The 16844-nt window shown below is 41.2% G+C and overlaps 1 pseudogene; it reads right to left on the minus strand.

Annotated features, from left to right (window-relative positions):
- Positions 1 to 16844, minus strand: part of LOC102004774 — a 41803-nt pseudogene extending 24959 nt beyond the window's left edge.

A 16844-nucleotide genomic window follows, 5' to 3' on the forward strand; every position in this document is an offset into this window, starting at 1 on the left:
AAAAAAAAAAAAAAAGAAAACCAAACAAAGGAACTTTATTGAGTTTGGAAAGCTGACAGAACCTGGGTCTGAACCAGATACAGGTGTCAGGGTGGTTTTGTAGTCTTTGTGGTCTGTTTTCACTGACCTTGACTTTTCTCTTTATGCCTAGGAGCTTGAAATATATTTTCCCCAGAGTTGTAGCCTGGAGATGGAAAGTTACCTAGAGATGCTTAGAAATACAGAAGTCCATGCCAGGCTTGGTAGCCATGCCTGTAATCCCAGTACTAAACACGAGTTCAAAGCCAGGCTGGGCTACATAGTGTATTCAGGGCCAGCCTGAAGTACCTAATGAGACCCTGTTTAAAAAACAAAAACAGAAAAGAAAAAGACAAAAGAAAAGAAAATGAAAGAAATGGAGAAGTCCAGAGTGACTGGCACTGAGGCACTGACACTCCTCTCTCCTGCCCTGCCTACCCAAGCATATAAGGTCTCCACCAAGGGAAATAGTGGCTAAAGAGCCGGAAGTCATCCTATTGCTGGTGTCTCAGGTCCAGGTTCCACAAGCCTCTGGGTTTCTGCCATGGAGCCTTGTTGAGGACTCTTTGTGAGGACCTTGAGACCATGCCTCGAAGGAATCCTCCCAGCCCTGCAGCCTCCATCAGAGGTTCTGCTTTGCAGACCCAGCTGGGCCCAAGGGCCACACTTGGCCATCTCCAGGAGCGGACTGGATGTCTCGGTTACTTTTCTCTGTTTGCTGAGACAAAATACCTGACACCCAAAATTAAGGAAGGAAAGGTTTATTTAGCTTACAGTTTGGGGAGATTTCAGTCCATACTCGGTTGGATCCAAGACAGAGTAGCACATGGCAGAGGGCAACTGTTCATGGTGGTGGAAAATAGCAAAAGCAACAAGAGCAAAAAGGAGGAGCAGCGGCAAGCAGCCTCTTTCCCTTGCTTACATTATATGCAAACTACCTGCCCCAGGGTGGGTGTAGCACTCACATCCATAATTGGACAGTGAATCAATCATAAACTCTAGAAACCACCCCTATGACTGCATTAGGCTTTGGGGGACACCCAAATACAAACCATAACACTGGACAATGACCGAGATCCAGCACAAATATAGGAGCATATTACAGAAAGGCTGGCACAGGAACAATCCCAGGCTTTCTTACAGAGCAGCCCAGAGTCACAACTATCAGTGTGCTCTCACTGCTTCCTGCCCTGCTCACGTGTGAGAAGTAAACCAAAGATTCCCAGTGGCCAGGCTTGGTGGTGCATGTTGTGAGTTCAAGACCAGCCTGGTCTACAAAGTGAGCTCAAGGCCAGCCTGAAGTGCATAGTGAGACCCTGTCTCAAACACACACACACACACACACAAAGATACCCACCAATGAAGATCCAGTTGCAGCCATGGGAAATCTGAACCTTTTCTTCTTTGAGCTTTTCTTTGGTTAAAATAAGAATCCATCAAAGCTGGACCTCTTTTGGCTGAAGAAGCTTTATTTTCTGGGACTTTGAACTCCAGGAGTTTCCTTGTCATTTTCTTACTAGGACAAATGGCCTGCTGCTTGGGGCTCTCACAAGAGCTTCTTTATCTTCTGCTAGGGGCCTCCTTTTTTTGTTTGTTTGTTTGTTTGTTTGTTTCCAGTACCAGGAACTGACCTCATGACCTGAGCTACATCCCCAGCCCCAGGGCCTTCTTTTCTGCAGGTTGGAAGATGCTTTAATATACTTTTTTTATGTATCTGAAGAGGTAATCAACTTTAACTTTCAAAATGTGTGACACTTGCTTTGGTGGCACGAATGGAAGCTTCTGTAGCCCTACCAGTAATTCATTAAGGATGCCCTAGAAGTGTTAAAGCCTGGTCCTTAACAAACCCGTCTCTTGTGATTGACTGTTCTGCACCCTGAGGAGTCAGTGTTTGAGAACTCTGAGATCATGCTCAGGAGTGGATGTGAGCTAGAAATCATGGCTGTGATGTTCCTTGTGCTGCTGACAGGATCCGTGGCCTTTATTTTCCAAATCAGGATTGAAACTGGACAAAACTGAGGAAGGGGTAAGACAGGGTCAGAGAGGTAAGAATCATGGGGGCTGAGCTGTCCTGTGGGCTCCTTCTCACTCTGGCCTTTGTTCTGTTGCTTGTCCTGTGCTCATCCTCCTGAAGCACAGGCTCAGTTCTCTTCCAGCCTGCCCGCAGTGCTGTTCCAGTTTGCCCTCGCCTTCCTGCATGGGGAGCCTGTGCTTAGGCCCCAGCCTGGGCTCCAGAGTGCAGCTGGGATGTGGCTGGCAGAGGGAAGGGCAGCTACTTCCCAGCACAGCTCAGCCTGAGGAACCTTCCTGCCTCTGGCCCAGCTCTGAGGCTCGTCCATTGCTCCCATGACCAGCTCGGCACCCAATCGGAAAATGTGTTTGTTGGAGGGCTGCTTAGCTCCATGCTGGTGTATCAGGTTATTAATATCCCTTAGCTATTATGGGCTGATCAAGTACACAATCTCATGAATGAGTGTACAGTGAAGGCTAAATAAAAAGAGGCAAATGGAATGATTTCAGGGATCCAGGAGGATCAGAGCCCTCTCACAGAATTCAATATTCTCTCAGGACTAAGACCAAAGACCTTCTTTGGGTTGCCCACATTTATTTGGTTATGAGGGAGAGAAGTACTCAAGAAGGGTGGAACCACTTAAGGACTTCTCTAAGTAAGGTATTAAGTTAATCTAATCAAGAATGAGATGCCTGAGGCTACAGTCTTTATCCAGTTGAGATCTGATCCAGGTGTCCTTGGCTGTGATCTTGTCTTATCCTTTGAGGCTTTCTGGCCTCATCCACCACTACAGGTTTTAGTAGGGATTAGTGACTCATAGAGGTTCACTTACTATGAGTCCGCCATTTCCAGATAAGGAGCCTAGGCCTTGGACAGATTCACTAGTGAGCATGAAAAGCCAATTGATTAATTTAAGTCCAGCTCAGGTCTGCTTCATAGTGATCTCCATCAATTCCTCCTTTTTGCTTTTGTAATTGCAGCAATTGAAACATGGCTAGTATTGTCAAACTGGTGTCCCCCATAGCAGACTAAGAACAGAAGTAAAAGGTGCAAACATGTTAATGTAATCAGTCCACTGAAGAATCCATGGTGAGTCTGTTGGCAGCAGACTTCAGCACTGGTTTGAAGATCTTGTCCCTCTATGACAACATGTTCCAGGGTGGCATCCATAATGATGATTTATGACAAGTTGTGAATTGTCTTCATAAGGTGGATTTGGTGGATCCTGGTAGAAGAAATCTAGCATATTTATTGTTGGTTTCATCTATATGGTTGCTTGGATTTTGGTAGTCTTCTAGACAAGAATAACCAATTTTTTTGAGAAATTAGTATTACTATGGTGCTTTATAGATCTTGTGGTTATACTTTTCTGCTGATTTTTCAAAGACCAAGTTAAGGTGAGACCTGTATTAAAATTAACGTCTTGCTATCTGTCAAGGTCAGCTAAATCTCCTCAGGATTTACCTTAGAGTACAGTGCCTCTCAGTTCTGTTAGTGTCAACCCTCTTGATGAGTCATGGCCATTGCTTGACCAAGTTGCTTTCTCTGAAAGCTTGGGAGATTCTTCTCTCCTGGTGACTCTCCTTAGGCACACTACATACTGTAGAATTGCTTTCTTCTGTGGTCCCACAATCTTCTTGATCAGAAGATCAGGGACTCAACTGAGTTATAGGATGTCTAAGCAAAGGTTCTCTTATGTCCTGGGTTCTCAATGACCTCAGAGGGCTAAGGCCAAAATATTGGCTCTCTGCTTAGCTCATCTACGTTTCTATTTTTTGGTCTCCAAACTTCAGTTGTTGCACATCTAGAACAGAAGATTAATGACATTATATTGTAGTGGGGGGCACCTTGAAATATAAAGTATAGCCAGAGAACTGTTATTTTTACCAACCAAGGACATTCTAGTAGTTGAATCCCTATAGAATGTTAACAGACAACGGTTATACAATTTTACAATGAAAATTTGAAATCAATAGCCATACATAGTCGTATAGCATAACAGGCATGATGACACTTTTGAAATACATTTAAATCTCCATCTTGGAGTACAGTAACATTTTTAGTCAATTATCCCTATCTAATACGTAAGAAACGTTTACCTAACTTATTGTCCTTTAATAGGATGTCATTGAAGAAGTTTGTAACTCTGTCTGGGCTGTTCAATATCTAAGCATCTCTAAAGGCAGAGGCACATATATAGCATACAAATCACATAGGTTTTTGCTAAAAATTACCATTTGACTGAAGACCTTATGTTGGCTTGACATGAAACCTCTTATTAGAAATATCTTGGACACAAGAGAAAGGCAAATGTCTATCAGTATAACAATCCCAGTTTTACATTTTAGCATATGGTACATTTGAAAGGCATGAATACATTTAACACATCATGAGACTGGCAATAACAAATTGTCATTATTTTGTTTTTCAATTTAGTTTTGTACTAAGAATATCTTCTAATCAGAAAACCTTATCATCTTATTTTTTTAAACTTAACTTTTTGATGATTACCAATATAAATATACCATCATAATATATTTTGAACAATTATTTATTGGGATGTCTCCCATAAGGCTGTGGAAATTATTGGGGTTTCCCATCAATGAACAAGGAGTGGAAGAATTTTCCAGGCAGCTGCTTCCTTATTCATCAATTAAAGTCCTGTCTACAGTTTCTCCTCACACTAAGGAATTTTTGTGTAATTCTCTAATAAATTTTTATAGCCAATGAAAGTGTAATCTCAGTATTTAACACATTAAATTTGAACAATGAGGGACCCTCAAGTCATAATACATAAACAACAATACATATAACATTTATAAAACCAATTTTGACATCATTTTGACCAGCTGGTAACCTTGGTGGAAGTACATTCTTAATTTAGTTTAATTTAATTTAATTTAATTTTGGTCTTTTTGAGATAGGGTCTCACTATGCAGCTCAGGCTGGCCTTGAGCTCACTTTGTAGCCCAGGCTGGTCTCAAACTCACAATGATCCTCCTGCCTCAGCCTTCTGAGTGCTGGGATTACAGGCATGCACCACAGGCATGCCTGGCCTACATTCTTAATTTTAGATGACATTTATCTATAAGCCAAATTAAATTATAGGCAAATGCTTCAAAAATACAAAAAGAAGAAAAATTTATTGAGCTCAAATAAAACAGCTGTTTACAGATTGGACAGAGAGACAAACAAACACACACACACAAAAGACAATTTGTTTATAAAATTAGAATACACTCATATATTTTTGTCAAACTGAATTGTAATAATTTTTTAAGTTGGTAATTATAAAAAGACTTGTCAGAATTTTTTATATGTCAATTAGTAGCGATCTCTTATAAGAATAATTTGAAAAAAATAAAAACCTTTTACCTAATTTAGGGTCAGCAGTGTCTGGTTCATGATAAATCTTAGGTAGAGAATCTGCCCAAGTAATGGTGGATTAGGAGCATAAATCCAATAATCTGCTCTTGAAACAGGTGTTATACATAGGATACTGTCAGAGGAGCCATTAAGGCAATGAAAGGATTTTCAGGGGCTGGTGGCAGATTGCCCATCTGATTGGCAAATCCCTGGGTAGAGCCTCATGGGATGGGCTCATCCTCTGGAGTGCTTGGATCACTGGAGACATCATGAGGGACTATCTCCAGGGTCAGTCATGTCTTTTGCCAAGGTCGTACATTTTTGGATGGCAGCCACCTTGTGAATCCATCACTTGTTAAGATACAAGCATAACTTCTTCCCCATGTTATTAGCTGAACCGGTCCTTCCCATTTCCCTGTGTTGATGTCCTTCCAAAGCACTTGAGCCCTATGTTGGGCATCATCATGGGATGTTGACCAATGAAGTCCAGCAGGGCTCAATTTATTGTCTGCAGCTGGATTTAAAAAGTTTAGAGAAAAAAAAAAAAAAAGAAGAAAAACCATGGGCTGGGGATTTAGCTCAGTGGCATAGTGCCTGGCTGGCAAGCACAAGGTCATGAGTTTGATTCCTGGTACCAGGAAAAGAAAAAAGTTTAGAGTAAAAATGGCTAAATATAACTGTGCTTGTGGGGATATCTATATTCCTTCCTTTTGTTTTTGTTTTTGTAATTGAGTTTTAAGAGATAGGTGCATTCTTTCTATAATCGCTTGTCCTTGAGGGTTGTAAGGGATTCCTGTAATGTGTTTAATGTGCCATAGTTGAAAAAAGGATTGTAATGGTTTACTAATATATGAAGGCCCATTGTCAGTCTTTATGATGCATGGAACACCCATAGAAGCAAATGCTGACAAGCAATGTTGTTGAATATGGCCAATTTTTTCTCTTGTGTGGCAAGTTGCATGAATTAAATGAGAATACGTACCAACAGATACATGGACATACTGCAGTTTTCCAAAAGAGGAAAGATGTGTAGTATCCATTTGCCAAACTTCATTATGTTTTAAAACTCTGGGGTTACTGCCCTCCTGTGGCACAGACCTAGGAACCTTTTGACAAGCAGGGCAGCACATAACAATTTGCCTTGCTTGAGACCTGGATAGTTGAAATTCTTTGGTTAAAGCCTTACTGTTTTGATGGTGGTATGAATGAGATTGTCTAGCTGCATCAAATGGAGTAGTAAAAGCAATTAATGAATCAGCTTGCTGATTCCCATATGTTAAAAATCCAGGTAAATTAGAGTGAGACCTATATGACCAATATAAAAGGGTGCTGTTTGACTATGAATTGCCTTTTGTAGCCTGAGAAACAAATTAAATAAAGGCGTATCTAAAGTTGACCATAGGGTGGCATTCTCAAGTCTCTGAGTAAGGTAGACTGCATAGGCTGAATCACCAATTATGTTAATAGGTTTAGAATTAAATTGTTGTATGACAAACAAAATAGCAGTAATTTCAGACCTTTGTGCAGAGAGTCCTGGAGTCTCTATTACCTGTTGATAATCCTTACTACAAATGGCGGCCTTGCTCTTTAAGGAATCATCAGTAAAATAGACTACTGCATCACAAATAGGTTCAAATTTAGTAATTTTTGGAATAATACATGAATGCTTGAGAAAAATTTGAAAGATAGGATCACTGGGAAAATGATTATCAGTTTGTCCTATAAAATCTGCAAATGCTACTTGCCAATGTAGAGCTTGTTGTAGCAGAGTCAAATATTGATTTAAATCAATAGGCAATATGATTACAGCAGGATCAATACCAAAGAGTTGTTTAGATCTTGTCCTTCCCATAGTGACAACCTTTGCAATTTGTTGTAAATATAATTGCAGGGTTTTGATTAACTGATTAGAAAAGTAAAGCCGCTCAATAGAATAAATTTGTTTATCATAAAATTGTCCTATAAGAGCTGTGGGAGAATAAGGAGTATTTAAAATATAAAGGATAAGAGGATAATCTGGATTTACTCTAAAAATCTGACACTGTTGTAACATCTTTTCAACCAAAGTTAGTTCCTTTTTTTTTTTTTTTCAAAGTTAGTTTCTTTTGAGCTTCTGTAGATAAACTATGAGGGGAATCAATAGCTGGATCTCCTTGTAAGATGTTACATAAATGTTTTAATTGATAAGTAGCAATACCTAATTTTGGCCTTATCCAATTTATGTCTCCTAGTAACTTTTGAAAATCATTTAGGGTTTTTAAATGATCTTGACAAATCTGTAGCTTTTTGTGGCCTTACTGCTCTGTTAGTCACTAGTGTTCCTAGGTAATAATAAGGACTGGACAATTGTACTTTGTCTGGAGCAATGCAAAGACCAAAGGATATTAAATCTCATTTTGTTTCTGCAAAGAGGTTGTACAACTGTTCTTTAATTGGAGTTGCCAGTAAGATATCATCCATATAATGAATTATGTATGCAGAAGGATAGGCTTGTCTAACTTTCTGTAAGGCCTGTAGTACAAAGAGCTGGCACAAGGTGAAACTATTTTGCATTCCTTGAAGCAATGTGACCCACTGACATCACTGCATTGGCTCTTTAAAGTTTAAACTAGGTACAGAAAGGGTAAAATGTGGTCTATCTGCAGGAAAAAGAGGAATGTTAAAAAAGCAGTCTTTTAAATCAGTTATAATGAGCTGGGCGTGGTGGTGCATGCCTGTAATCCCAGCACTTGGGAGGCTGAAGCAGAAGGATTGTTGCAAGTTCGAGACAAGCCTGGGCTACCAAGTAAGCTCAAGGCCACCCTGAACTGTATGACAAGACCCTGTCTCAAAAAGGCAAACAACAAAAAAAAATTCAATTATAATGAGGGGCCAATCTCTGGAAACTGCAGTTGGGTTTGGCAGTCCTGCTTGCAGTGCCCCCATAGGAAGTAAGCAAGCATTTACAGCTCTTAAATCTTGCAACAACCTCCATTTGCCCAATTTCTTTGGAATAACAAAGACAGGAGTATTTCAAGGACTAACTGAGTTTTCTAAATGTCCTAGCTGGAATTGTTCTTCAACTAATTTGTGTACCTGGATGAGTTTCTCTCTATTAAGGGGCCACTGATCTACCCAAAGAGGCTCCTCAGTTTTCCATTGTAAAGGCAGAGCTGTTTTGGAAGGAGAAGCATCAATGGCCCTCTTAAGAGAAAAGCCTGATGATATCCGATACTACACCTGTCATTCTTTTTTTTTGGTACCAGGAATCAAACTCACAACCTCGCGCTTACCAGGCAGGCACTGTGCCACTGAGCTAAATCCCCAGCCTGTCATTCTTGGTTGTAATCCTCCTTGATTCCCTGTAAGTTCTTTCTTATTCCTCTATCCTTCTGATATCCCATGTTAATCATCATCTGTCTAATTTTAGGATTTGAATCTACCTGTTTAATTTCAAAATCAGAATTTGTTTGTTTACAGTTATGATCAGAATCATTAGTCAATACTAATTTCCACTTTTGTAACAAATCTCTTCCCCACACATTGACCTGAATAGGTGCCACATATGGTAAAAAGAAGCACTTTTGCTTGTTTGACCCCTCATATGGCAGGGGTAAGGCACTCTGTAGTACCTGCTGAGATGATCCCGGTCCTATTAAGGAGGTAAGGGCCCTTTGTGTTGGCCACATGGTGGGCCATTGTTCTAAAACAAGTACAGACACATCTGCGCCACTGCCTATTAGACCTTCAAGCATTTTTCATTGATCTTTATAAAACACATAGGCCTGTTTTTAGTCATTTCTTGCATAAAATAAATTTCTCTTTTTGTAGTCGTGCTCTGAGGGTCTTGTTCCCTCATGAACTGCCTATATTTAACACAGGAAGGTTTATATATAGGTAACAAAATTAGTTGTGCCACATTTTCTCCCTGTTCAAAAACCCAGAGATCCATAGCACATGCAAAAACTTGTATTTCATCTCAACAATCACCACCAATCACAACAGGCACAATAGTTACTCCTTTTAAATTTAGATCAGCCTTTCCCAGTACAAGACCAACTGTTCCTTCATGCAGTAGACTCCAAACTCCTGTGGGAATTGGGGTAGGTTTGTCACCCCTGATAAGAGTGAGTCTGCAAGCTGCAGGAAGATCTAATCCTATACTTTACATTATTCCCCTAGTGAGGGAATTTATATCCCTCCAGGCAGCCACCTTTGAGGTTGTTGTGAATCTGCTGGTGTTTCTGCACTGGATAAAGCTGACCGATACTCTGACTCACAAGTTATATTTCCTCTATTGTTTGGTTGGCCTGAAGAAAGGCCCTTATCTCCTTTTATTGGCAAAGGTACCACCCTTATGGATTTTAGAATGACAATGTCTGGCCCAATGTCTCCTTTTTGGCATTTTGGACAGAGTCCAGGCATAGAACCCAAGCCCTCTGCGTGAGAGGCATTGTTCCCTCGAGCTGCTGCAGTCACAGCGACTGTCCCATTAGATCCAGCAAGAACTCTACAATTTTTTCTAATATGTCCCATTTTTCCACAGTTAAAACATTTTAGATTGCCCCCTCCTGTATTATTAAAACCAACCATAACCTGAGCCCTCATGGTTGGTTTATTATTGACAATACTTTAAGATTTTTTTTAAGGGGCTGGGGATTTAGCTCAGTGGCAAAGCATCTGCCTGGCAAGCGCAAGGTCATGAGTTCAGTTCCTGGTACCGGAGAAAAACCAAAAAAAAAAAAAGATTTTTTAGTGCCTGGATTTCAAAAGGCAAGTAAGAAACAATCTCCTCATTAAGGCCACTTTGCTGAGTTCCTGCTGGGAAGCAAGAAGGGTTGCCAATGGTTTCTCCTTTTGTGGCTGCTTGTACCAGGAATCAAACTCACGACCTTTTTTTTTTTTTTTTTTGGTTTTTCTCCGGTACCGGGAACCGAACTCACGACCTTGCGCTTGCCAGGGAGGTGCTGTGCTGCTGAGTTAAATCCCCACCCCTGCATGTTACTTTAAAATCTGTAAGCTTCTAGATAGAGCCATATGGGATGTTCTTTTGAAAGGCTCCTGCTCCTGCCTAAGTTTCTCTACTGGGAGCTCTTGCGTTTCCCCTGTGTCTGAGTCAGAGGCTACTGACTCTAAGCTCTGCGAAGGGCTTAAAACTGAACAAACTAGGCTCCAAGTTGAGACTGTCTCAGGGGAAATGATTTTTCCCATACTGTGTGCCTTTCTAAGATGTTTTCCAACTCTTTCCCAGTTGTCAATATCTACAGTTCCTGTCCAAAGAAACAATGAATTACATTTGGTTACTTCTTGTAACATTTTTCTTAGGTCTTTTTTTTTGGCACATGAGCCCTTGGGCCTTTAAAAAAACCCTGGAGCAGGTTTTTTTTTTTTTTTTTTTTTTTTTTTTTTGCCCATTTTACACCTGGATAAAGATGGCTTCTTCACAGCCGGAAGACTCACCCCATTCCTTGTGGAATGCTTCTCTTCCCTCCTTTCTCCAGGCATCTCTGGCAAAGTTTTCATCCTGTGAAGGCCTTCTCAGTCTCCCACACTTTTCTACTCTAGGTAGACTTACTCAATCAGGCTAAAAAATTTTCAGTCCAAGGACTCCCTGTTTGAGTGCCAGTTATTGGGTTAATAATATCCCTTACTTATTGTGGGCTGATCAGGTACACAATCTCATGAATGAGTGTACAGTGAAGGCTAAATAAAAAGAGGCAAATGGAATGATTTCAGGGCTCCAGGAGGATCAAAGCCCTCTCACAGAATTCAAGATTCTCTCAGGACTAAGACCAAAGACCTTCTCTGGGTTGTCCATTTATTTGGTTATCAGAAGAAGGGAGGGGAGTACTCAAGAAGGGTGGAACCACTCAAGGACTTCTCTAAGTAAGATATTAAGTTAATCCACTCAAGAATGAGATGTCTAGCTAGGGAAATAGCTGAGTGGTATAAGTGCTTACCTGGCAAGCATGAGGTCATGAGTTCAATTCCTAGTACCCATAAAAAAAAAAAAAAAAAAAATAAGAGCTAACAATCAAGAAAAATAAACACAAAATAAAAAAAGAAATTAAATAAGAATGAGATGCCTGAGGCTATAGTCTTTATCCAATTGAGATCTGATCCAGGTGTCCTTGGCTGTGATCTTGTCCTATCCTTTGAGGCTTTCTGGCTTTATCCACCACTACAGGTTTTAGTAGGGATTAGTGACTCACAGAGGTTCACTTACTATGAGTCCACCATTTCCAGATAAGGAGCCTAGGCCTTGGACAGATTCACAAGTGAACATGAAAAGCCAATTGATTAATTTAAGTCCAGCTCAGGTTTATTTCATAGTAGTCTCCATTACTGGTGCTCAGCTTTTCCTACATGCATCTGTTTGGCACTTCCTGTGCCTCCAGGATGGTTTGAGGTGCTAGAATAGACACCTACAACCCATTTTTAAGGAAATGCATAATTTTGAGGATAAAAAGCAGCATTTGAAAATACTTTGTAGATACATGAGAGCAAAATTAGTTTTCCTTTTGGTTTTGGCTTTGAAGCAGCAGTAAGGAAAAAGAATTTCCTTTTTTTAAAAAAAATGTTAAAAGTAGAAGAGAAAGAACATAGCCAAGTCAAGGCAGTGACAGTTTCATGGAATGTCGCAGACCACAGGAGCACAGGCACATGGTGGGCAAAGGTCCGGGAATGTGAAGGGATGTTCGGGGGCAGTGAGCGTCCAGATGAGGGAAGGAGGCCGTTTATCAACTCGAGGTTGGGTTTCTGCTCTCCTAATTTGAGTAATTAAACATTGGTATCCGGATGTTTTGGTGCGTGCTGGTAACCTCAGCACTCTGAGAGGCCCAGGCAAGAGGTTTGTAAGTTTGAGCCCAGCCTGAGCAATTTAGCATGACCCTGTCTCTAAAGTAAAAATAAAAATAGTCTACCAGGGATGTAGCTCAGTGGCACAAGTGCCTGCCTGGCAAGTGCAAGGTCCTGGGTTCAACTTTCTGGTACAAAAAACAGAAAAAAAAAAAAAAAAAAAAGACAAGAATAAAAATAGTCTGGAGATGTAGCTTAGTGGGAAGGCCCTGGGCTCAATCCTTAGTACTGCACAAAACACAAGTAAACGCATTGACAGAGGAGTCTCAACAGGTCCTAGGGGCTGCACAACTTCAGCTTGTTCCAAACTCTCTGAAGCTATTTCTGTTCATCTGTGGAAGTCAGGAAGTTCCGGGGTTCCAGAACGTGCCAGCCCACACCAGTTTCTCCACTGCTTTGGCGCTCTAGGATTCCCCAAGGAGCTCCAGGACGTGAGCTGCCGGTGCGCCCTGCAACGCTCACTTCAGGGCTGCTGGCAGAACGGCCGAGGTTTCATGAATGGAAAAAAGGGTGTGTGGGTTTGTCAGCTCTGACACTCTTGACATTTTGGACAAGATGACTCTTTGGGGCTTGTCCTGGGTGCAGGAGGACGTTCAGCCATGTCTCTCATCTCTCCCCACTCCATGCCAGAAACACCCCCCCCACACGTGACAGCCAAAAATGTCTCTGGACGTTGCCAGATGTCCCTTGGTTGACAAGTTGCCGCTGTTCAGAGCACTGGTTAGTAGAAGAATTCAAAAGGGACAGCTGAGGGGGTCCTGGAGCTTGGGTATTGGAGGCAGCCTTTCCCCACCCTGGCCCGGCACGGCACTGCAAGACAAGAATGGTGCAGGCTGGGCTTTGTGTTCTCCTTATGTGTTTGGGCAACATCACTGACTCTGGCCGTCTGAAGCTCTTTAAGGTGAAGGTTAGTACTCTACCTCCAAACCAGCAACTTGTAGCTTGCTTTTGTGGAGATGGTTTCCTGTGTGCCAGGGTGTGTATTAAGTCCATCCATGATTCATTGAATCCTAATCATCTTGTGAGGTGAATATTAAATACACCTCTTTTACAGATGAGAAAAGTGAGACCTAGCAGTTATGTGCCATGGCCAATAAGTGATGTAGCTACCATCAGAGGCTTGGATTTCTGTCCTTCTGGTCTTGTGCTTTACCCTTCATGTAGGAAATATTAATTTCATAAACATCCTCTGAGAATCTCCTATGTGAGAAGTATTTTTGTCTTGCTTTAAGTATTTATTTTTACAATTTAACATTTCTTTGATCTACTTGGCACAAGAAAAAAATGGTTTTTTTTTTGAGACAGTCTTTCTATGTAGTTTTGCCTGGCTTTCAACTCACTGTGTTGCCTAAGCTGGCCTTGAACTCTAAGGTCTCCTGCCTTAGCTTCTTGAGTGGTGGGATTACAGGCATGCCTGTATTAGAAAAGTATTTTTAAAAACCAAAAATGACCTCTAGTCTCACTGCCCAGATTATTCCTGTTGACTTTTCTTCCCCTAGTGCTGGAGATTGAACCTAGAACCTTGTGCATACTAATCAAGTGCTCTGCTGAGCTACACCTCCACCCCTATTAACTTCCCTCCTCCAGTACTGGAAAATGAACCCAGGGCCTTCATGCTGACCTATATCCCCAGCATGTTTTGTTTTGAGACAGGGTCTCTCTGAGTCACTGATTGCCCAGGCTGGGCTCAATATTGAGATCATTCTGCCTGAGCTTCTCAAGTAGCTGGGACTATAGGTGACACCATATACTGCTCCTTACAGTTTTTATCATTATTATTATTGTTTTTCAATAGGGTCTTGTCATATAGTCTAGGCTGGCCTTGAACTATGTAGCCCAGGTTAGCCTCAGACTGGAGGTGATCCTCTTGGGTTTGCCTCCCTTGTGCTGGGATTAAAGGCATGTGCCACCATGCCCATCTTACATTGAATCAAAACAAAAATAATTATATATGCACATGGTGGTGAGGCTTTAAAATTATATGTTTGCTTCCTTCATGATTTTTATGGAACATTTGCCAGGTATCTAAAACAAATGTTGAAGAGGTGCTAAAATAGAGAAGAAAAAGGAAAAATGTCCCTTTATATGTACCCTACTGTCCTTTCTGCCTCCCTCCATGTCTTTCATGATAAAAGAAAAGCAAGTGTCACTGGGTGTAATGGTCTATGCCTATAATCCCAGCACTTATTCAGGAGGCTGAGGCAGGAGGACTGCAATGAATTTAAGGCCAGCCTGGGCTACATAGTGAGTTCAAGGCCAGCATGAACTACATAGTAAGACTCTGTCTCCCAAATACAAAACAAAAATAGTGTTAGAAACTACTATTTTTGAGCTGGTGCGTGGTAGCTCACAACTGTAATCTGAGTACTTGGGAGGCTGAGACAGGAGGATCAAAGTCTTGATTCCAGCCTGGGCTACTTAGTCACTTTGGAAGTCTCTGCTTCAAAATAAAAAATAAATAAATAAAAAGGGTTGGGGGCTTGGTGTGGTGGTGCACACCTGTAATCCCAGCACTCAGTAAACTGAGGCAAGATTGCCATGAGTTTGAGGCCAGCTTGGGCTCCGTGTAAGTTCAATGCCTGCCTGAAGTACATATCAAGACTGTCTCAGGAAAAGGGGAGTGGGGTGCACTGGGGATGTAGCTCAGTTCAATCCCCAGTACAAAAAAAAAAAAAAAAAAAAGGAAAGAAGAAAAAGATCCTCCAAAGTGCATGAGAACTTGTCAAAATCCTGGTGTGCAGTCATCATCCACCAACCTTCTGGACATTTGACAGCTACAAGATTATCAAACTAGCTGTAGTGGAAGGAGAGTTGAACAAATTACATACCTGTAAAATGCCAGGAAACAAACAAACAAACAAACTTTGCTTCATTTTGGTTAGCTCCTCTGTCCAAAAAGGGGTTACTCACAAGAAAGCCACATCCTCTATATGTGAGTACGTGTGAGAGACAGAACCAAAATGACAGAACCAAAAGCAGAAATGACTAAATTCTCACATTAGGGTATGTCCAATAGAAGGGTGCCACCAGAATAACCCTTTCTGAAGATCATCTTTTTCATTAATGCTCCTCTCTAGTCAACCTAGCAGGAGCACTCACATTTGCAATCCCACCCACCACAGTGAGTCATGTATTTGTTTCCTGGGCAATGACAGAAGTCAACAATAACTAACACTGACTACTGTGCCCAAAACCCACTCACCTCTTTGCTAAAGCTTTCAGACCCATTTTTTCAAAGCTGTGAATTGATTTTAGACCCCTTTTTTTTTTTTGTATAAAGAACTACCACTGAATATTTTATTCAGAAAAAACAAAAACAGTAGGCAGAAACAAAAATCCTGGTCATTTGCATTATCTACCAGCTTTCAACTTGGCTCTTCTGTCCAGAAGAGTCTCAAGCAAAAACCCATCTTTCCAAGCCTTTTTAAAGAATTTTACTGTTTCTGGGCGCAGTGGCGCATACTTGTAATCCCAGCACTAGGGAGGATGAGGCAGGAGGATCGTTGCGAGTTCGAGGGCAGCCTGGGCTACAAAGTGAGCTCAAGGCGAGCCTGAACTGCTTAGCGAGACCCTGTCTCAAAAAGACAAAAAAAATAATAATAATTTTACTGTCTTCTTTACTGATTTTAAGTCTATGGTCTTGAAAACTGAAATTTTTTTATTAAGTTGATTTCACCTGTTTTATATTCTTTTTGTCTTCTTCTGGAATGTCATCTTTTTTCTTGGTTTCCCTTTCAGCATACGATCTAATCTTTATCATTTCTTGTTTTCCTGCTGTTTCACTTTGTGCTTGTATATCCCCTGCTTCCTTGCATCTGATAAAGCAACTATTTGAGGCCAGTAAGGCCATTTTCTCATCTTCAAACACTGGTTCCCATTGTTCTCTTCGTCCAATGGCATCTGAACGTCCAACAAAAAGTCCATCTGAGTTGATACCAAGATATTTTCCATAGCCAGATTTCAGGGCAATTCTGGAATCAATTTGACAGCAGTAAACTGCTCAAGAGGACTAGGACCTTCATCAACTTCTTTATGTGGGGCTCCCAGTGTAAAAAGACCATTATCAAGTGCATGGATATAGGTTCCTTTATCTATTTCAATGGCAATGGTTCCTGAAATATCACTGAAGTTGGCTACTGTGTACCATATTCCAACAACATCAAGTTGGGTTTCTTCACCCTCTTCTTGTTTCCTCTTCTTTTTTTTTTTTCTTTCTACTTCTGGCTTTTGGTCCTTGAGCATGAGCTTGGTGGGCTTTACATAGGAGCAGTCGGCCATGCTTCCAACTAAACTTCTACACACAGCCAGCTGCCGGCGAGGTCAGGGGTCTAGACTAGAGCCAAAGGTGGGAGGGGGCTCCATAAGAGCAACCTCAGAAGTCCTTCCCCTTCCTCCTGTTCTAGACTCTGAGACCCTCTAGAGCTTTTATTTTGGATATTCATGGATATGACAGTTCTTGGCCCATTATATGGGTACACTTTTCCCCAAAAGTTAAATTGTTGCTCTTGTGATGAGGATGGCAAAAGCAAAATGCCCTAGAATCCAGGAGTGCTGCTATAGTTTGGATGAGGTTTCCCCTCTAAGAGTTCATGTGTTGGAAGCCTGGTCCCCA

Source organism: Chinchilla lanigera, unplaced genomic scaffold, assembly GCF_000276665.1.
Source record: "Chinchilla lanigera isolate Chin_1 unplaced genomic scaffold, ChiLan1.0 scaffold00051, whole genome shotgun sequence".
In the NCBI taxonomy this organism is placed as follows: Eukaryota; Metazoa; Chordata; class Mammalia; order Rodentia; family Chinchillidae; genus Chinchilla; species Chinchilla lanigera.